We start from the raw sequence: 23,552 nt of genomic DNA, 5'->3' as shown, positions 1-23,552 counted from the left end.
TCTGGTTGACTTTTTTCATATTCTGGTTGACTGGTTGACTTTTTGGTTGACTGGTTGACTTTTCTGGTTGACTGGTTGACTTTTCTGGTTGACTGGTTGACTTTTCTGGTTTCTGGTTGACTTTTCTGATTCCATCTCTCTCCTTCTTCACTTCTTTCACTAAATTCACCTTAAAACCTGCACAAAAACACTGAAATCAAGCATAAACCTGTCCAGCTCTCTTATTTTTGAAAATATGGATAAAAGCATGATTTCAAGCTAGTTTCTAAGTGTAAAGGTTGCTTTTTGTGTCAATTTTAAGCATGAAAATAACAGTTTTTCAACTGTTATCACAACCCCAAACTTAGAACTTTGCTTGTCCTCAAGCAAACAAGATGTAACTCAATCTTCAACCAATTCATATGATGGTTCACTCATTCAAAAATCCTCTTTTTCAAGATAAGTAACAACTTCACTCAAACTTATGACCAAGAGTTCAATCAAGATGTGCACATGCTTTAGTGTTCACAAAGTCATTTAAATTCCAACAAATGCTATTTTTCATGAATGATCAATCAATTAAGCATGGATGTTCATGTGCTTATGGAATATTTCCTCACTAGGTAAAGTGTTTCACTCAACACACAAGTGTATAAGAGGTAAAGTGTTTCACTCATTCACTCCACTATCACAATGTTACCTGAATCAACTTTGCCTTTCATTTTACCACAATCAAAAACATTCACAAGCATGCATCATCACAAGGACTTTTCAATGGCTTATAATGTGGCTTGGCTAACAAGAAAATTGGTTTTTCTGGATCACAAAATCCTTGAGTTAAGAGAGTCATAACAACACAATTATTCTTATTCTTCCCAACATGCCTTTGCATTTGCATTGAGCTTTGCTTCTTTTTTTCTTTTCTTTTTCTTTTTCTTTGCATATTCTTACTTTTTTAGCTCTTAACTCAATGCTTTTCCTTTTTCATGTTTTCCCAACAACCCCAAACTTGAACATTTAACAATACCACACAAGATCTTCTACTTAACTCAACGTAAAGATTTTCAATCAAGGGTTTTCAGTGTATGTTCAAGGCTAAGGGTTCAAAGGATAGAACACAAAGTGTTCTCTTTTAGTGGGCTAACTTTATGAATTTGGCCAATAAAAAGGGTTCCAACAAACGGCCTTGATCATATGATGCAAAACAAGCAATTGATTCAATCATAGAAAACCTGGGCAAAATCATTCATGTTTCCAAAGTAATAGCATTCAAAAACTCTGGAGCTCAAAACCTCACATATAAGCTCATTCACATTTGACATACACATCCTGCTTAATTTCACAATCACAATCATGATATCCTGCATTTGTTCACAAAGCTTGTGAATCACCTGTATAAGCATTTTAACGTGCACATCATCTCAACATCAATCAATCAACAAGCATCATCAAGCATTACTTGTCAAACAATCACAGTTAATAGCAAACCATCACACAAACCAGGTTTCCAATAAAGTACATCAAACTCTAAAAAACATAAAATACTTACAGAATACTGGGTTGCCTCCCAGTGAGCGCTTGTTTAACGTCACGAGCCTGATCCAAACTTTCAAGGATCAACCAACAACATCATTGTGGAAAATTGTTGCACCTCTCCCCCTAGATAGGGTTTGAGACGTTGACCATTCACCACCCAACTTCTCTGTGGATCATCAGCAGTTGGATTAAATATTTCAATTGCTCCATGCGGATGCTTCTTTTATCACAAATGGTCCTGACCATTTTGACTTCAGCTTCCCAGGAAATATCTTCAATCTTGAATTGAACAATAGTACCTGTTGTCCTGGATTGAAAACTCTATTCACCAACTTCCTGTCATGATAAAATTTAATCTTGTCTTTGTAAGCCTTGGATGAATCATATGCATGTAATCGCATTTCTTCAAGCTCCAAAATATGCCTTCTGCGTGTGCATTGAGTTTCATAAGGATCAAAATTCAAGAATTTCAAAGCCCATAATGCTCTATGCTCCAATTCTACTGGCAAATGACATGCTTTCCCATAGACTAATTGAAACGGTGATAATCCCATAGACGTCTTCATTGCTGTCCTATAAGCCCAAAGAGCATCATCCAATTTGAGAGACCAATCCTTTCTTGATGAAGTCACTGTTTTTTCCAGGATCCTTTTTATCTCCCTGTTAGACACCTCAGCTTGTCCATTGGTTTGTGGATGATAAGGTGCAGCTACCTTATGTTTTACTCCATAGTGTTTGAGTACTTTCTCTAGCTGATAATTGCAAAAATGAAATCCTCCATCACTGATCAACACTCTTGGAGTGCCAAAACGTGAGAATATCTGCCTCTTCAGGAATTTAATTACCGTGCTAGCATCATTTTTAGGACAAGCTAATGCTTCCACCCATTTACTCACATAATCCACTACTACCAGAATATATTCATTGTTGAAAGATGGAGGGAAGGGTCCAACAAAGTCAATACCCCAACAGTCAAAAACCTCAACCTCTAAAATACCTTGTAAAGGCATCTCATGACGTTTAGTGATTGTCCCTGCTCTTTGACATTTATCACAATTTCTAGCATGATTATGGGCATCTTTAAATAAAGTTGGCCAATAAAACCCTGATTGAAGGACTTTTGCTGCTGTTCTTTCTCCATTAAAATGTCCTTCATAAGGTGAATCATGACAATGCCAGAGAATTCCTTCTGCTTCTTCATTTGTAACACATCTCCTCAGAAGATTATCTGCTCCAATTTTAAACAAATAAGGATCATCCCAAACAAACTGCTTGGCATCATGCAAAAATTTCTTTCTTTGTTGTCAAGTTAAGTCTTCCGGCATGACCCTTGCAGCTTTGAAATTAGCCATATCAGCAAACCAAGGCCTCTGCTGAATATACATGAGTGATTCATCTGAAAAAGATTCCCAGATTTCAGGCTCCTTGCTAGTGACCTCATTGTTGACTAACCGTGACAAATGATCAGCAATTAAGTTCTCACTTCCTTTCTTATCACGAATTTCTACATCAAATTCTTGCAATAGTAGTACCCATCTAATCAGACGTGGCTTAGAATCTGGTTTTGTCAACAAATATTTAATAGCTGCGTGATCTGTATAGACAGTCACCTTAGACCCAATAAGATAAGGTCTAAATTTCTCTAGAGCGTACACAATGGCAAGAAATTCTTTCTCTGTGGTAGCATAATTCAATTGAGCATCGTTCAGAACCTTGCTAGCATAATAAATTGGATGAAACTTTTGTTCTTTCCGCTGGCCAAGGACAACTCCTATTGCATAATCACTTGCATCACACATTAATTCAAAATTTTGATTCCAATCTGGCGCTACAATTACTGGAGTTGACACTAACTTCTTCTTCAATGTGTCAAAAGCTTTCAGACAGTCTTCATTCATCACAAAAGGAGCATCCTTCATCAAAAGATTACTCAATGGTTTAGCAAATTTTGAGAAATCTTTGATGAATCTTCTATAAAACCCAGCATGACCAAGAAAACTTCTAATCCCCTTTACATTTGTTGGTGGAGGTAGTTTCTCAATGACTTCTACTTTGGCTTTGTCTACCTCAATTCCTTTAGCAGAGATTTTATGCCCCAATACAATTCCTTCAGTTACCATGAAATGACATTTCTCCCAATTAAGAACAAGATTTGTCTGAACACATCTTTTGAGGACAGTGTTCAAATTAGCCAAACATCTTTGGAAAGAATTTCCAAAAACTTAGAAATCATCCATGAATACTTCAATGCATTTTTCTAAGAGATCTGCAAAAATTGCCTGCATACACCTCTGAAACGTAGCTGGAGCATTACATAATCCAAAAGGCATCTTTCTATATGCAAAGATACCAAAAGGACAAGTAAAAGTCGTCTTCTCCTGGTCTTTTGGATCTACCACAATTTGATTGTATCCAGAATATCCATCTAGAAAACAATAGAAAGCCTGCCCTGATAACCTTTCTAACATCTGATCCATGAAAGGAAGAGGAAAATGATCTTTCCTAGTAGCTTTATTCAGCTTCCTGTAATCAATGCACATACGCCAGCCAGTAACTGTCCGAGTAGGAATAAGTTCATTCTTATCATTATAAATTATTGTCATCCCACCTTTCTTTGGAACCACCTGTACTGGACTCACCCATTCACTGTCAGAGATTGGATAGATGATACCAGCTTCTAGCAGTTTCAACACTTCTTTTCTGACCACCTCCTTCATAACAGGATTTAACCTTCTCTGTGGTTGAGCACTTGGTTTATAATCTTCTTCCATAAAAATCTTGTGCATGCAATAAGTTGGGCTAATACCTTTGAGATCTGATATTGACCACCCAATTGCTTCTTTATTGGCTTTTAGAATTTCTATCAACTGCTCTTCTTCTTGTAGAGATAAAGAGTTATTGATGATGACTGGCTTTGTTCCATCTTCTTCTAGAAAAACATATTTCAGATGTGATGACAATCTTTTTAATTCTGGTGTCTGTGCTTTGACTGCTTCTTCCTTATCAATTATTTCGAATATTGGATCTTCCTCCGGACTCTTTTTCAATGTTTCCAAGTCCATCAGACATTCATCAATCAATTTCTCTTCTTCTTCATCTAAATCTTCACATGCATCAATGAGAGTTTTTTCCAATGGAGAAATATTTCGCACCATCCTTTCTTGCACCATACAAACTTCATCAAGTTCATCAAATTGAAAACATGCTTTGTCATCATTTGGATATGTCATGGCCTTGGATACGTCAAAAGTTACTTCTTCATCATCAACTCTCAATTTAAGCTTACCATTCTCTACATCAATCAAAACTCTAGCAGTCTTCATAAAAGGTCTCCCAAGAATAAGAGGAACATCACTATTCCCTTCCATGTCCATCACAATAAAATCCACTGGGAATACAAATTTGTCAACCTTCACTAGAACATCTTCAACCACTCCATATGGATATTTAAGAGACCTGTCCGCCAATTGAAGAGCCATTCTGGTTGGTTTAATTTCCAGCCCCTGAATTGTTCTGCACATGGATAGCGGCATTAGATTAATGCTAGCTCCCAAATCAATCAATGCTCTTCCAACTTTCACATCTCCTATGGTGCATGGAATAGTGAAGCTTCCTGGATCTTTAAGTTTAGGAGGTAGTTTCTGTATGATTGCACTGCAGTTACCCTGTACATTGATAGTTTCCTTTTCAATGTACTTGTGTTTCTTTGTGAGGAGTTCCTTCAAAAACTTTGCATATGCTGGCATCTATTGCAATGCTTCAGAGAATGGTATAGTGATCTCCAGCTTCTTAAACAACTCCATGAATCTTTCCAACTGCTTTTCTTTCTCCTTCCTTGAATAACTCTTTGGATAAGGAAGTGGCTTTTCATACTCTTTTTCTTTTTGTCTCTCCTCTCTCTTTTCTCTCTCTTTTTTTTCTCTCCTCTCCTCTTCTTCTTTTTTCTTTTTCTCTCTCTCAACTCTTTCTTTCCACTCACATGTTTCTTTTTCACTCTCACTCTCATTTTCTTTCTCCTCTCTTTCTTTTTTTCTCTCCTCTAACACTCTACCACTTCTGATCACAACAGTTTTACACTCCTTTCTGAGATTATCATGTTTCATCTTGTCAACTATTCTCTCAACATAAACCTCCATATTTTTAAATGCAGCATCCACATTCTGACAATAAGACGCATTCGTCTTCAAGAATCTTTGGAAAGTCTCTTCAAGTTTTGTTGTTTTCTCAACTGGAGTAGATTGCATTTGCCATTAATCTTGACTGTGTTGCAAATCTCATTGAAGGTAGTGAGGTGCTCATATGGGCTTTCATGAGATAACCCATTAAATTGGTTGCTTTTCACCAGTTGAATCAGTGCTGGTTTGACCTCCATATTAGCTGCATTGACTCTAGGTCTAGCTATACTGTTAAAGTGCTGAGGTCCAGCTATATTGGTGTAGTCAGCAAGAGTTCTTCTAACATTGTTGTTCTCCATATTTTCTGTGCTCTGAACAGAACCTTGTGGTGATGATTGTAAGAGAGTTTCTGGAGAAGGGAAAAGTTCTCTAGATGTTCGGATTCTTCTCCTCCGTCTACTCTCGTCTAGACCTTCAAGCAGAGGTTCTGTTGTTTTCTTGCTCCTTGTTCTAATTGCTTCCTGCATGCACAAGAAAAAAAAACCCTAGAAAAGATTTGTTAGCACAAAAAGATATAGGAGAAGATATAGATTCAGAAGATAAAAGATTCAGAGGATAAGATAAAATAATATAATATAAAATAGAATAAAATCTAATCTAATCAAATAAGATAAAATAAAATAAAATAAAATCTAATCTAATCAAATTAAATCAAATAAAATAAAATCTAATCTAATCAAATAAAATCAAATAAAATAAAATCTAATCTAATCAAATAAAATCAAATAAAATAAAATCTAATCTAACCAAATAAAATAAAATAAAATCTAATCTAATCAAATCAAATCAAATAAAATAAAATCTAATCTAATCAAATAAAATAAAATAAAATCAAATCAAATAAGATAAAATAAAAACCGAAAAAATAAAAACAGAAAATAAAAACAGAAATTCAAAATTAAAGTCAAAGATAATCAATAATCACACAAATTAACCAGTTAAACCACAAGTCCCCGGCAACGGCGCCAAAAACTTGATGGACAAATTTATGATCACCAAAATATGATGTCACAAACTTGTTTCACAATCGGCAAGTATGACCGAATCGTTCAAGTAATAAACTTGGTAAGACCAAGTATCGTTCTCCCAAAGGACTCACGGCCTAGTTTAGTTGTGTGGTTTGTTGATTAGCTAAGACTTAAGAACAAAATAATTGAAGTTTAATATGCAAAACAGAAAATAAACATGTATGCATGAGGTTTTTGATCAATGGCAAAAGCAAAAGACAAGCACTTTCAATGAAATATATATATATGAATATGTTGTTGGGGGTCAATTTCATCTTATCCACTCTCATATATTTTAGGAATTCAACATTCAATTCATCATTGTTAATGTCACTCTCTAAATTACCTTTCAAGAAGGCTTCTCCCTAATTACGAGTTCATACAATTCCTAGCATTCCTAATAATTAGTTCATCAAGTGCAGGAGCTTAACGACAACCAATATAATATTAGGAGTAGTTCCCCGAATCTAGACTTCCCCGTACGTTCCCGTATCGACAAAATCAATAATCATGCATTGGATGAGTTAAACAAAGCAAACATTAAGTAAAGAGGAAAAACCCTAACTAATGATGAAAGAAAGCATAAATCTTAGATTAAGATGCAAGCACAAATTCCATATATGAGAGCTTCAAAAGATTACATTGATTCCCCAACAAACATACAAGGTTTAGTTCACCATATTCATGGTGAACCTAGATGAACCATAATGAAAGAATGAAAGATAAAACCCTAGAAAGGTGAAGAGGTAGCCTGAGCATCCAAGATCCTCCTTCAAAGGGGTGGAAGAGAGAGTGTTTGCTTCGCTTCTGCCAAAGATACCAACCCTAAGACATCTAGGTCTTTAAATAGGACATAAAAATAATAGAAAACGGGTCCAGGCCCACACAGATCATAAAATCGCATAAAACTGGCCCAAAACTCGTCTGGTTGACTTTTTTCGTATTCTGGTTGACTGGTTGACTTTTTGGTTGATTGGTTGACTTTTTGGTTGACTGGTTGACTTTTCTGGTTGACTGGTTGACTTTTGTGGTTTCTGGTTGATGATAATAGTTGAAAAACTGTTATTTTCATGCTTAAAATTGACACAAAAAGCAACCTTTACACTTAGAAACTAGCTTGAAATCATGCTTTTATCCATATTTTCAGAAATAAGAGAGCTGGACAGGTTTATGCTTGATTTCAGTGTTTTTGTGCAGGTTTTAAGGTGAATTTAGTGAAAGAAGTGAAGAAGGAGAGAGATAGAATCAGAAAAGTCAACCAGAAACCAGAAAAGTGAACCAGTCAACCAGAAAAGTCAACCAGTCAACCAAAAAGTCAACAGTCAACCAGAATACGAAAAAAGTCAACCAGACGAGTTTTGGGCTAGTTTTATGCGATTTTATGATCTGTTTGGGCCTGGACCCGTTTTCTATTATTTTTATGTCCTATTTAAAGACCTAGATGTCTTAGGGTTGGTATCTTTGGCAGAAACGAAACAAACACTCTCTCTTCCACCCCTTGGGGTAGATCGGGAGATGGTGACAGCTCTCCTCTTCTCTTTCTCGGGTTTTTCTATCTCTTTCATTCTTTCATTATTGTTCATCTAGGTTCACCATGAATATGGTGAACTAAACCTTGTATGTTTGTTGGGGAATCAATGTAATCTTTTGAAGCTCTCATATATGGAATTTGTGCTTGCATCTTAATCTAAGATTTATGCTTTCTTTCATCATTAGTTAGGGTTTTTCCTCTTTGCTTAATGTTTGCTTTGTTTAACTCATCCAATGCATGATTGTTGATTTTGTCGATACGGGAACGTACGGGGAAGTCTAGATCCGGGGAATTTCTCCCAATAGTATATTGGTTGCCTTAAGCTCCTGTGCTAAAAAAACTAATTATTAGGAATGCTAGGAATTGTATGAACTCGTAATTAGGGAGAAGCCTTCTTGAAAGGTAATTTAGAGAGTGGCATTAACAATGATGACTTGAATGTTGAATTCCTAAAATATATGAGGGTGGATAAGATGAAATTGACCCCCAACAACATATTCATCAATATATTTCATTGAAAGTGCTTGTCTTTTGTTTTAGCCATTGATCAACCTCATGCATACATGTTTATTTTCGTCTTTTGCATATTAAACTCCAATTATTTTGTTCTTAAGTCTTAGCTAATCAACAAATCACATAACTAAACTAGGCTGTGAGTCCTTTGGGAGAACGATACTTGGTCTTACCGAGTTTATTACTTGAAACGATTCGGTCATACTTGCCGATTGTTAAACAAGTTTGTGACATCATATTTTGGTGATCATAAATTTGTCCATCAGTTGACTTTTCTGATTCCATCTCTCTCCTTCTTCACTTCTTTCACTAAATTCACCTTAAAACCTGCACAAAAACACTGAAATCAAGCATAAACCTGTCCAGCTCTCTTATTTCTGAAAATATGGATAAAGCATGATTTCAAGCTAGTTTCTAAGTGTAAAGGTTGCTTTTTGTGTCAATTTTAAGCATGAAAATAACAGTTTTTCAACTGTTATCAATGAACTTAAAAGTTTTCTTGAAGTAAAGACTAGAATTTTTTCACTTGAGGACAATATTCCAAGTAAGAGAGGTGAACCGTATAGGTTGCTTAAATATCAAGTCTTGCCTTGCCAAATATATCCCTAGTTACTTACTAAAAGTCTTTAAATCAAAATTACCTCTACATTCATTAAATGTTTAAAGACACACTCAAACTCAAAGAAAACTAGACCCTAAATGACGACTTCTAAGACTTGGCCTATGCGCTTGCAAAAATTGAAAAAAATGAGATCTCCTAAGTGAGGCCTTGAACTTTGTATCCAAGACACACTCACTGTCTACCAATTTTATATGAACAATTAAAAGCAAAGTTTGCAAGTGATGGAAGAACACTTGTGAATTCTTCCAAGTCACTTATTTAATGGCCAATTACAAGTATTTTTGCAAAACAATAGAAATGAAACAACAAGAGAATAGTAAGTAAAAGTGGTGTGCAGCTCTGGCTTCTCTCAAAGGAAGTGAATTTGGTTGATTCACACTAATCTCACAACTGCCAAGTGAAATATGTTGCTGTTACAGCAACCAGATTTTATGCAGACCAGTGAAGAACGTGGTTCTGCTGCACCAAAAATCAGCCCCAATGTTGATCTTTCCTTGCTCCAATCCACTCTCTAAGATGCTACCAGTGTTGTGGGACGTTTTGAGATAGTTCTGCACCCAACATAGAGCTCATACAAACCACCAATAATCAATTATTAAGCCAGAAAATCAACACTGTTGCTGCCAGAAAACTGTTAAACCGGAATGCACAATTGTAGTTTTATCAAACAACTTATGTGTAGGATATTCAAACAACTTAAATCAATCAATTAATCGGTTTCCAATGAATGATGGCACTCAAAATGAACTAAGGAAAGGCTCTAGAGTGGATTTGAAAAGCAAGAAACAAAGATAAGTTGCAGCTATGATCAATTCGAAACCAAATTTAAACTAGGCACAGTGTTTGACAAAATGCCTAGGAGAACGGCTGAAAAGTGTGCATTAGAATTTTAAAATTTGCTTAGTACAGGTTCAAACAGCTTTTTACAGTGCAGTTTATGGTGAGATTTGAATTGTGCACTTCTTTTAATTCAATTGAACCAAGCTTTTGCTATCAATCTAACACTGAATCTGATGCAGTAATCATACCAAACTCTGAATTTTCAAAATCTGCAACTTATATCAACTTATATCAGAAAAAGTGTTGAAAATTTGGTGGTTTGAATGACAATTTTACACAAACACGCTTGCACACTTAATTTTATGATTTGAGAAACTTTGTTTAACCACATGTGACTTGTTCAAGCTGCCAGCAGAGGCTAAAAGCTTGGAATTCTGATTTTCACTACTTCAGTTGCTATTTAACACCAAAATTAAGCCAAATCACCAACCAAACTTCAGCAGAGGATTCAAACGAAACTGTAAACAATTTTTATCGCTCCAGGACAACAAATTAAACTTGAACAAGACTCAAGAAATGCATTAAGAGATGTCCAGAAGTGAGTTCTAAGCTGTACAGATTCAAAATCAGGAAAAGACTCAATCAAAGTGTCTGCAGCTCGGTCCAACTGCTCTAGCAATGAATTCTGCATTCTGCTTACTAGTGCAACCAGTTTTTATTGTCTTAGACAATGTACTGTTCATATGGTTTGCACGTATTATAATTGTAGCACATCAACACAACCAGGGATGATGTTTCCATACGGTGTAGTTTCAGAAAAAATGAAAAACCAGATTTGAATATGCATCAATTGGCATTGTACTGTGATGGAATTCAAGATGCACTAAGCTCTTTAATCATTGCTCATCTAATGTGCTTCTATTGAAAATCTAATCAAACATAGCAGATTTATCCCAAACCAGTTTCAACTCAGAAATTTGACAAAAATAAACCATAACACATTACTAGACATGACAACATTAGATTTCCAAATTAAAAGACTCAAAGCAATGAAGTGAACCGATTAAAATGATGAACAATAAAGCAATTAAAAGCTGGAACAAAGAAATTAACAACAGAATCTACGAGAATTGGAAATGGAATGTAACAGTGTGCACAAAACAAGAAAACACGAAGGAAAAGTTATGATAGTATGGAATGGGAAGAACACTTAGCTGGAGCGTGATGCAGAACCTAGGCTCTGAATACCACTTGATACGGTGCTCCAAAAGAGGTGGGGGTTGAAGGTAGTGGAATAATGAGTTGGATCGTGAGCAGTGACGAAATTGGCGCACAAGAAGCAACTGGCAGCGGAATGAATTGAATGCAGTGGATGATAACACTTGTGGTTTGGCAACGACGGAAGAATGAATTCAGTGGATGCGTAGATGGAGAAAGAGCTCTATGGTGAATGGGTTCTCTAGCTCAAGCGGCCTTCATTGGGAGGAAGCTAGATGGAGAAGGAAAGCTCAATAGGAGGTGACTTTTGGCAGAGACTCGGTTGTTGGAAAATGCTTCAGCAGAAGTAAGACTCATTAATCATCAAAAGTAACTTTACAATGAGAAGAGGTGCTGATTTATAGCCAATCCAGCAACTATTTCAGTGCCTATACTAAGCTGATGATCAGTCATGTTTAGTGGATCAAAAGCCACGTGTAAGAAAGTGAAACATGTGCTGGAAATAATTGATGCACCGAAAACATGTGCTACCCGTGAAGACAAATCAGCAGCTGGATGGTTGCACGTGGGTTTTGTGCTAGGTGCATCTTCATGGCTGAAATGAGACTCTATTCTTCAGCACTTTATTATTCTTTTCTTGGGTTTCTTCTATCCTTCTAGTGATGGGACCTTGTTGTGCTATGGTGCTTGGTCCCCGCGTATCAGAGAGGGAACGTGAGATATTATAACTGATTTCTAAAACTCTGTTATAATACATCAATAATAGGTTTTCAACTTATTTACAAGTTTGCCACCGCTTTTCATATTATAACTGATTTTCAAAACTACGTTATAATATGTTTTAAACTTATTTACAAGTTTTTCACTGCGTTTCATATTATAACTGATTTTCAAAACTACGTTATAATATGTCTTAAACTTATTTACAAGTTTGCCACTGCGTCTCATATTATAACTGATTTAAAAAACTACGTTATAATATCTCACTATTATGATGGATAATTTTTATCCGTCATAATAGGTTTGTTATAAAATGTCATTTTTCTACTAGTGAGCTACTCTTCTGATATTCGAAAATTAGAGTTTTTATAACTCATAATTTCATAGCTATGAATTGCATAAAGTTCTTAAAAGTGTAAAACTCTATCTTCTATCAATAATAATCAATAAAAATACTCAATGTATACTTAATTAAACAATAAGAGAATATAACATAGGAGAAAAAATTAGCATTGAAGTGTGTACTGTATAGTATGCAACGGTTGGCGCATTAAAAATTCATGATTTGTTACGAACAATCAATCGGCTCATGATAGAAGCAACTAGCCGATCGGTTATGCGGCAATACAATTAGCAAGTAAGGTAGAAAATATTAATGAATAATTAATAAGTTTAATGGTTATATCAAGTACGAATATATGATATAATGAGTAATTAACAGGTTATATCACCTAAAAAATAATGTGTGTTAATGGTTAATCAATGGTTGCTACAAGTCCTATAAATATACTATTCATGTTCAGGTAAAATAATCTTGATCTATCCTAATAAAATAAAGACCTCTTTGAAAAAGATATCTAACTTAAGCATCAGAATGTCTTCTGCAGGTCAACCCATCGGAAGAGATTTCGTTCTCGAAGAGGATTGGACGATTGGAAGAGAGTGTAGCAAGGAAGGACGACCGACCCTCGGACCTTTTCAACCGAAACATTTGACGCCCACCGTGGGGCCGAGCGGAATCCCCATGAAACCAAGATGAACCAGACATGCGCTTAATCTCGACCGCTACTTCGGATCAATACTAGGTTTTGCAACAAAAGCAAAAAGTTCCATAATAATTTCTAAAGGAAAGTCTAATCCCTTATCGCTCAATCAGTTGGACCACCTACGTTCAGCCTTATCAGGTTCTAATGACTTCTCATTATAAAAATAAAATATTGAATATTTTATTAACGCATATTTTTTGGAGTAAAAATATCCTACACAGGAAGGTTCAATACCTTACCGCTTGGTTAGTAGGACCACCAACGTTCAACCTTGCCGGCTTCTAATGACTTCTCATTATAAAAATAAAATATTGAATATTTTATTTAACACATATTTTTTTTAGTAAAACTATCCTGCACAGGAAAGTTCAATCCCTTACGGCTGGGTTAGTTGGACCACCAATGTTCAACCTTGTTAGGTTCTAATGGCTTCTCATTATAAAAGTAAAATATTCAATATTTTGTTTAACACATATTTTTGTGAGTGAAATATATTGCACTGGAAAAATTTCCAAAGAGAACCACTATGTCAAAAATGGCTTTTTATACCTGTTAAAAAAGGCTTTTTACACCGGTTTTCGAATAGGTATAGAAGCAGGGGGTTTAAAAGTTTTTCGTTCTTTTCAATTGGTGAAAGGAGATGTTTTTTTTCTAAAGAAGGGAATTTCGATTTTGTTAGGGTTTTTGTTTAGGAAGGAGTATTATGTTGTAAACAAAAACCAAATTTCAGTTACATTGTTTCATCTATAAAAGATGTAATACATTCAGAAATGATATACAGAAAAAATCATTTGAGCATACCTTGTGTGTGAGCCTTGAACCTTCTCTTCATCCCGTTCTTCGTCTCTATCTTTGCTCTCTGCCTTCTCTCTACTCTCTCTCTCTGGTGATTTTTCCGCTTTCTCTCTCAAAACTTTCTTCACCTAATTTAATTTTCTATGTTTTTCTTTTTTCAATCTCTATATTATCGCAGTTAGAATATATATTTTTCAAATACTTATCAAACATTTTCTCATTATTTATATACTTTTGCTTCTCTTTTAATTTTTCTCTCTATTCAAATGTGGATTCTTATATAATTTATATCCAAATAATTATTATTGAGAGAAAACTCAATTTTGTATTAGAATTATATATATATATATATATATATATATATATATATATATATATATATATATATATATATATATATATATATATATATATATATATATATATATCATCACATTAATTCTAATGATTGTTCTCCACTAATATTCTCATTAATTTTTATTTTATGAATCATTACTTTCCATATTTAATTAAAAAAATTAAAATTAGAAAAAAAAAACTAAAAACAAATTACATTGACCCTTCCAAATTATATTATTTTATAAGTTTTCACAAAGTTTAAATAACATTAAAAAATAAGTACATAAGATAACGTTATGTTGTGAATATTTATGGTTTTGGTAATAATATTATAATTATAGAGTAATATCATATTTTTTTGTGTATTTAATATATATTTAGTATAAAATAGGTTATATAAATCAATAAGATTAAAACTTTAGAGAAAGTTTAACCAAATATTAAATTCATGCATAAAAAACTTACAATCATAGTAGACATAATTTTAAAAGTGGAGTGTACTCAATTTACATCATAGACATACATAAAAATTAGATTTAAATTACAAAAAGTCTCAGTTGCATATATGAAGATTATACACAATTTTTATAAGAGCTAAAGACATGTTACTCAGAGTCCATAAAACTTGGTATAAAATGTAAGTAAAAATGAACCAAACGAAAGTTGCACATGGAAAACAAAAGATACATTTGTATATGCAAGAACATCTACAAGCCATGCAAGTTGAATCATGCATCTTAGATGATCTTGACACAATAAACCTACTTTATGAGTTTGTATATTGGTGTTGGCTGAAATATAGAATGTGATGCAGAAATTTATATGCTAAACATGTTGGGGATAATAAAAATTAGGTTTAATCCTTTACTACATCCCTATTTATGTACGAATTTCTCAATTGGGTCCTCGTTTTTTAAAGTGTATCAAAATGGTCCCTAATTTTGAAAATTGATATCAATTGAGTCCTTTCCGTTAAGTTGGCTGGACGGCGTTAAAAAAATTGATGAGTGGGATGCTGAGATGACGAACGAGCGCTCGTCCACCAGCGAACGAACGCTCGTCCATCAGCGAACGAACGCTCGTCGACCACCGAACGAACGGTCGTCCAGTGTGGAACGAACGGTTGTCCAGCAGTAAGAGGTCGACGAGCGTTCGTTCTCTGGTGGACGAGCGTTCGTTCGCTGCTGGACGAGCGTTCGTTCGCTGGTGGACGAGCGCTCGTTTGTCATCTCAGCATCCACTCATCAATTTTTTTAACGCCGTCCAGCCAACTTAACGGAAAGGACTCAATTGATATCAATTTTCAAAATTAGGGACCATTTTGATACACTTTAAAAAACGAGGACCCAATTGAGAAATTCGTACATAAATAGGGATGTAGTAAAGGATTAAACCTAAAAATTAAGTTTAAATATTCTTTTGATATTTGATTTTATAGAAAAGTATCAAGTTAATCCTTTAGTTTTTTTTTTAATTTCAATTTGTTCGTAACTTTTTTAGAAGTCATCCAATTTAGTAAGTTTTGTTAGTATTGTAAAAATGGTGTTAAATTCATTCCTACGTGTCAATTTGTGTTTCTAATTTTTTTCACGTGTTACTTCACGTGTCATTACTTTTTTTTCATCTTGTTTTTGTTGCTCAATTTATGTTTCATTTCATATTGATTTAATAATCACATTAAAACTCTAACTAAGGCGATTTGAAATAAATTTATATAGATTTTCAAGTTAGTTTAAAATATTTTTAGAAATATTTAATAAAAATGTCAATTTTAATAAAAATAATATCATAAGATTTATGTCAAAAATAAATTTTGTCTAAGTTTGAAAAGGACTATAATGTTCTATTCTCTAAAAAATTGATACTAAATTAAATAAATAAACAAACATAAAGACTAAATTGAGACTCTACATGGTGACACACATTATTACTTGTCAATGTCACATTGATAGTGTTGTCACACAACTTTGAAGTGACACATGAAAAAAAAGTTCCAAAAAAATTAAAAAAAAAAGAACTAAAAAAATTATAAAAAATCATAAATCAACACATGATATTGTTTGCACAATGCTAACGAAAATCATTAAATTAAATCACTTTTAAAAGATAAAAATCAAATTGAAATGAAAAAAAAAACTAAAGAACCAACTTCACACTTTTTGACAAAAACAAAAACTAAATGAATAATTATACCTAAAAATTATTAATGGAAAATCAAACATGTTTTGAAAAGCACTAATATAACGACAAAAAAGCACACAAGCTATTCCAATCCTTTCTATAAAACATTTACAGATAAAAGTAAAGTCATGAAAACAATGAGAATGATTTGTATATGAAATACATGAAATGGTGTGCAAAGACACTACAAAAAAACCCAATTTTACCAGGGGTTTTTTTTCACGTTACCAGGGGTTTTAACCCCTTCTAAATACGTTTCCCGCGGTTGCGAAAACCACTGGGAAAACAGCGTCACAAGTACCGACGGTTTTTTGAAAACCGCTGCAATTTTCGGGGGTTTTCAAAACCGCTGGTACTAGCAGGGGTTTTCACCAAAACCGCCGGTAATTATCGGGGGTTTTCCAAAACCACCGGTAATTACCGGAGGTTTTTCAAAACCGCCGGAAAATCAATTTTTTTTTTAAAAAAATAAAATTATTGCCATGATCATTTGACATTCACAACTGCAAGGGATCTTAAATATGAGATATTTGTTATACAATATCAAGCATAAACTGATGAGTTGAAGCTTACTAATTTAACAAAAATGGTGATCTAATTTGGATGAAAATCGTTGAGGCAAAAAGAAAAACATTTATTTATCACCAGCTCTTTACAACCGAATGGAATATGGAACATTATAGATAGATGCTAAAGCTCTTAATCTTGAAATTTTAACAAATGTTTTTGAACCTTCAATAAGCGTACTTGTCCTTCTCAACCAGTACAACACTTGAGATGTCATCAGGAGCTTTTCCTGATCTCCTAAGCAACAATTTACCTGCTTCACTCTAAAGAGCTTAATACCTAATTGTCCTAACAATCATAAAAAAACCGTAAACAAACGAAATTACTGATCAACTTCTTTTTCCCTCTGAATTCTTAACCAGGGTAAGAAACAACTTTACTATACAATTACAAGTTTCAAGAGAAGGAACAATTTGTCAAGTATATATAACAATTTGATGATTAGATCATGAATAAAATATTGCAGCTCAGTCATAATCTAATCATATTCTTTCTTCAACAAAAGCTAAAGGTCTTCTGAAACAGCTAGTAAACCAGCTAAGCTTTCAATGAAAGTAAGAACTCAGTCAAATGTGAAGACATTAGCTGCTGCAACCCCTCTGTCGGACCAATTGGATGCTGCAGCAGCTCTATTGTCATGGACACCAAGCTGAAGAGAAAAAGGAAAGACAAACCATTTGGTTCCAACTCAAGATCAACCTCAGGAATTAAGCACATCGTAAGTGCGTCCTTGAAATCTCTAGATTATCATAAAGGTAAAAGATTAGTAATCTTTATAAACTCCTAGCACTTCTTTAATAAGTAGCTGTTAACAAAAGTACAGGATTGGGGCAACTGTGTAGCTAAAATTTTTTTGTATAACCATTAGAGGTTGTAAGTGATTTGAAACTTGCATATTTAGTCTTTAGAAAAATGATCTTATCATGGACCTCAGAGAGAATTAACTTGATATATCTCTTACATTACATCTCAAAATATTATATATATATATATATATATATATATATATATATATATATATATATACTTTTTCACACGCGGTTCCCAAAATTTTATTAATCTCTTTACAAGCCTTTCATCTTTCCAGTCAACTTCTATTTCAATCTTGTTAAACTTTTTGAAGATTTTAAGTAGGAAAAGTTGTCATAACTATGATCCAACTGAGACAAGTTCATTTTTTAAAGCCTACTAAAACAATTGTTATAAATATGGTGCCGATGGTGTGTATTCTACATGAAGGAGAGCAAATTGGAAACAGACCACAACAACCAAAGTACATGAATAAACTCCACTTCCGAATAACAACCAATGATCCTGAAGAAACATACTTTATGCAAATTCTTTATCTTGAAAGAAAAGATTATAAAATATGTTAGGAGAATGTGAAAGAAACAAGTACCTTCTTTTGCATAATGGAGGAACATACTCTATCAGACAAAAAAAAAACCTCAGAAAAGAAACAACATTGTGCATATAACTTCATAATCTATTTAATTAAAGCGAAATAAAAAATGCTTTATGCCAAATAGCCAAATTAACAAAACAGGTCATAGTGAAGCTCTAATAGGAAAATTGAAAGTGCATATAAAGCAAGAGAAAGGCAGAACAAACGAACGAGATTCATAAACTTCAAAACAGTGAGAGCTTTAATATAGAAAATCTTTGCATCCAACCCTATTTTCTATCCACATTTGTAAAACTAATTTCGCAAAATTCTAATAGGGATTAGGTTCCCTAATTTCGCAAAATTCTAATAGGGATTAGGTTCCCTAATTTCTAGGGTTTTCAGAATAGTGTAACGAAATGGAAAATGGAGTTCAAACGAGAAGCGAAGCAATTAGGGAATCCAGAAAAAGAGAACTTACCGGTGAAGCGAAGGATAGTGTCGCACACTCCCTGAGGAATCGTGAAAAAGGAATGCAAGTCGAGAACTGCAGTGGAGAGGAGACGGTGGTGAACTGTGAACACATGCAAGATGGAAACTGGACAACTAGGTTAGAGAAACTGTGAGGACAGTGAATAAGAAAATGAAAAATGAAGAAGAAGGAAGAAAGTGAGGTAATAAGAAAGATTCGAAGATTTATTAAAAAATAATTGAAAACTTAACTACGGTTTGGAGGAAAACCGCTAGAGGTACCTGAAGTTTTCAAAACCCCGGAAATTTAACCCCTACTATAATATAGTATTTTTGTAGTGAGAGATTCATAAGCTTCTAGGGCTTATTTAAAAGATAGTTTAGTGTACGACTTAGAAAAAGTTGTATTTGTAAACCCTCTACCTTTGTAAGGTTAGTTTCTAGCGTAAGGATTACTTATAGATTATATATCCTTTCTTTGAGACTTTCTTTGTAAACATAAAACAATTTGTTGCATAACTTAAAGTAACTTTTTTGTATTCGAAATAGTTTGAGTGTAAATTTATGTTCTCTTTCTATATTAAAATAAGCCCAAACTAAAGAAAAGCTGAGGCCCAATATTCTCTGGCCCAGAAACGTAAAACATCACTTTTGCTAGAAGCTTCCTTGGTCAGAACACACATGAGTCTGAGAATGGATGTGCACGAGAGAAAAGAAAGAACGAAGGCTCTCTGAGGCGATTCACAACCGGAGGTGACAACGAAGCTCGTTCCAATGGTTGTCCGGTGGAAAAGAAGGAGAAGATTAAAGAGGAAGAGAAGAAAAGCTTGTAATTGGAGGTAAGTAAAAGAATGTTTCTTGTATTTTGTAATATATGAATGTGTTGTCTTCTTCTCTCTAAACAAAGTGCTGGAATCCCTATTTATATAGGGTTCCAGTGAATCAGAAAAATGGATTAGTTACAATCCATAACAGAAACATAAAAACCTAAAACTAAAAACCCTAAAACATTTAATGTTGCTTTTAGGAGCAATAACTACGAAACAGAAACATTAATAGCCTCCCTTCAAGCTGGATGGTGAATATTCACTAATCCAAGCTTGGGGATGATGGATTTGAAGTGAGTGCGGTGAGGAAATTTGGTGAAAACATCGGCAAGTTATTCCTCCGACATAATGGGAAGAAGTCGTAGAAATTTGGCTTGAACTTTTTCACGTACTACGTGACAATCCAACTCGATATGCTTGGTCCACTCATGAAAGCTTTGATTGTGAGCAATATGCCTTGTAGAGTTGTTGTCACAGTAGAGAACGCCAATAGCAGTGGGTTGAATATGGAGATCTTCAAGAAGGTAGTGAAGCCATTGCATTTCACAAACAGTGGCAGCTAGGGCACAATACTCTGCTTCAGTAGAGGACCTTGAAACAGTGCTTTGTTTCTTCGACCTCCATGAAACTAGAGAGGTTCCTAAGAAAATACAATAACCAATAGTGGATCTCCTCGTGTTAGGACAAGTGGCCCAGTCCGAGTCACTGAATCCTTTGATCTGTATGTTAGAGTCAGCAGCAAAGAAAAGTCCTTCAAAAGGGCTGGACTTGACATATCTAACGATATGTTGTAAGGCTTGATAATGATAGTTAGTAGGCTCCTGCATAAACTGGCTTAAAAGATTAACAGTGAAACATAAATCAGGTCTAGTATTAGTGAGATAAAAAAGTTTCCCTATTAGTCTGTGATAAACACTGGGGTCATTGATGACAAATTTATGAACACAGAAAAACGGCGCCACAAACTTGTTTAACAATCGGCAAGTGTGACCGAATCGTATCAAGTAATAAAACTAGGTAAGACCAAGTATCGTTTTCCCAAAGGACTCACGGCCTAGTTTAGCTATGTGATTTGTTGATTATTTAAGACTTAAGAACAAATTGATTATAGGTTTTAATGCAAAAGACAATAACTAAACATGTATGCATGAATTTGATCAATGCTAAGGAATAAAACAAACACTTCAATGAATTATATGAATGAGTATGTTGTTGGGGTTATCAATTTTATCTTATCCATTCTCATATATTTTCAGGAATTCATCATTCTTATCATCAATGCTAATGCCACTCTCTAAATTACCTTGCAAGAAGGCCTATCCCTAATTACGAGTTCATACAATTCCTAGCATTCCTAGTAATTAGTTCTTAAAGTTCAGGAGCTTAAAGGCAACCAATATGCTATTGCGAGAAATTCCCCGGATCTAGACTTCCCCGTACGTTCTCGTATCGACAAAATCAATAATCATGGCAATGAATGAGTTAAACAAAGCAAGCAATAAGCAAAGAGGAAAAACCCTAGCTAAAGATGAAAGAAAGCATATATCTTAATTTAAGACATTAAAGCAAATTCCATATATGAGAGTTTCACAAGACTACATTGATTCCCTAACAACAATACAAGGTTTAGTTCACCATATTCACGGTGAAACTAGATGAACAATAATGAAAGAATGAAAGATAGAACCCTAGAAAGAGGAGGAGGTAGCCTGAGCATCCAAGATCTTCCTTCAAGGGGTGGAAAAGAGAGTGTTTGCTTCGTCTCTGCCAAAGATACAATGATGGACGAACGCCCGAGGAGAGGCCGACGAAGGCGCGACGCGGACTCCTCGAAGCTTCCTCCAGAGAGATGACGCAGCGGAAAAAACAAAAACTCGAAGAAGAACAAGAACTAGAGGGTTAAATTCGATAGAAACCCTAGAAATGGAAGGAAACCTAATACTAACCGATTAATCAGTTCAAAATGAAGATTGAATGGTGGAAAAGGTTTGGAACGAATCAAGAGTGATTTTAATCGGCTAAAATCAGAGAAAATGATGAAAGATGAAGAAACCCTAACCAAAGGTGCAGATGATTCGGTGACAGTGGAATAAGGATGAAGAAACTGGTGAATCTGAGACTTACTGAAGCAAAGAAATGGATCTGTGATGAAGAATGGTTGGTGATGATGAAGAACATTCTCGAGAGAGAAACGTGAATGAAAAAATAAGTGAAGAGTGATGTGCTGATGAGGATACGAAAGAGGACGCGTGGCTGCTGAAGGTGTAGGCAGTTTGGAGTGCTGATGTGAGGTAGCAGCGAAGAATAGTAGCGAGGAAACGAGAGAAATAAATGGAGCACAGTGGAATTCAAAGAAAATGAGAATGAAGGTAGTGTGCAAGGAAGGTGGCTAGAGGGAGTCTTTGGACTCTCTAACCTGACTTTCAAGAGAGAATTGTTTCTATTTCAGAAAACTTAATTCTCATTAATCTCAAAAGTACTAATACAAGAGAGGAGTTGGGTATTTATAGTAACCCATGCTCCTTAAGAACTAAGCTAGGAAAGGTAAAAATACAAAAGGAAGACTAAGTCAAGTAGGATTCCATCATGCCCTCCCTCTTAAGAAAAGATTTGTCCTCAAATCTGGCAATCGCCTTATGAAGAAACTCCACACAATCTTTGGGAGCATAGCCATCTTGGAGTGGCCTTATTCTTTTAGATCTAGTTTTCTTCCTCCTAGATCAAACACGAATCTGCAATACACATCCAATATATCTTCGGTTAATATTAATCCAAGAAAGAATTTTTCTTTAAAAACAAGAGAATAAGAACTTCTAATACTTTGATTTGTAATCTTTGAAAATTTTAGAAGTCCAAATTCAATTTTATCTTGAGTTAATTGTTTTTTTAAAGATAACAATAACTCAAGATTTGAATTGTCATATTTTGAAAATGTTTTCATAGAGAATATAATGACAATTGGTTTGAAAGAGAAGTCAAAAATTGAAAAGTAATCAATTATTGAAAAAGAAGTAAAGATTTGGAAACCTTCCCTTTTAGGTTCCATGGTCTTTGAAAGAATAGGATTTGTCATTAGTAACAATTTCTCCTTTTCTTTCTTCTCTCTTTCTTGCCTTTCTCTCTTTTCTTCTCTTCTTAATTCCTCTCTTCTTTTCTCTTCTCTTTTCTCGTTTTCTTCTCTCTCTCTTCTCTTCTTCTTTCCTTTCTTTCTTTTCTTTTCTCTCAATCTCTCTTTTTCTTTTCTTATCCTTGATCTCTTTAAGTCTTGCCCCAAATTCTAATTCTCTCCGAAGAAACTGATGGACAAATTTATGAACACCAAATTATGATGTCACAAACTTGTTTTCAATCGGCAAGTATGACCGAATCGTTCAAGTAATAAAACTTGGCAAGACCAAGTATCGTTCTTCCCAAAGGACTCACGGCCTAGTTTAGTTATGTGATTTCTTAATTAACTAAGACTTACAAACGAATTAATTGGGGTTTAAAATGCAAGACATAAAATAAACATGTATGCATGAATTGTGATCAATGGCAAAAAGCAAAAGATAAACACTTTCAATGAAATTTATGTATGGATATGTTGTTGGGGTTCAATTTCATCTTATCCACTCTCATATATTTTAGGAATTCAACGATCAAATCACCATTGTTAATGCCACTCTCTAATGTACCTTTCCAGAAGGCTTCTCCCTAATCACGAGTTCATACAATTCCTAGCATTCCTAATGATTAGTTCATAAGTTCAGGAGCTTAACGACAACCAATATAAAATTGGGAGAAATTCCCCGGATCTAGACTTCCCCGTACGTTCCCGTATCGACAAAACCAATAATCATGCATCGAATGAGTTAAACCATG

General features: G+C 34.5%; 1 long non-coding RNA gene across 1 annotated transcript; it reads right to left on the bottom strand.

Moving 5' to 3' along the window:
- Positions 1-16,953: 16,953 nt before the first annotated feature.
- On the bottom strand, positions 16,954-19,205 carry LOC148192171 (uncharacterized). The gene is made up of 2 exons (XR_015782699.1): positions 18,875-19,205; positions 16,954-17,748 (listed from the first exon to the last, which is right to left on the bottom strand). It is a non-coding gene; the product is annotated as an uncharacterized LOC148192171 (long non-coding RNA).
- Between the last annotated feature and the right edge of the window lie 4,347 nt (positions 19,206-23,552).

Source organism: Vigna umbellata, chromosome 10 (assembly GCF_029865625.1).
Source record: "Vigna umbellata cultivar VRB3 chromosome 10, Vumbellata_1.0, whole genome shotgun sequence".
NCBI lineage: Eukaryota > Viridiplantae > Streptophyta > Magnoliopsida > Fabales > Fabaceae > Vigna > Vigna umbellata.
Note: the sequence above shows the minus strand (reverse complement) of the source record. Positions and strands in the feature narration are given on the sequence as shown.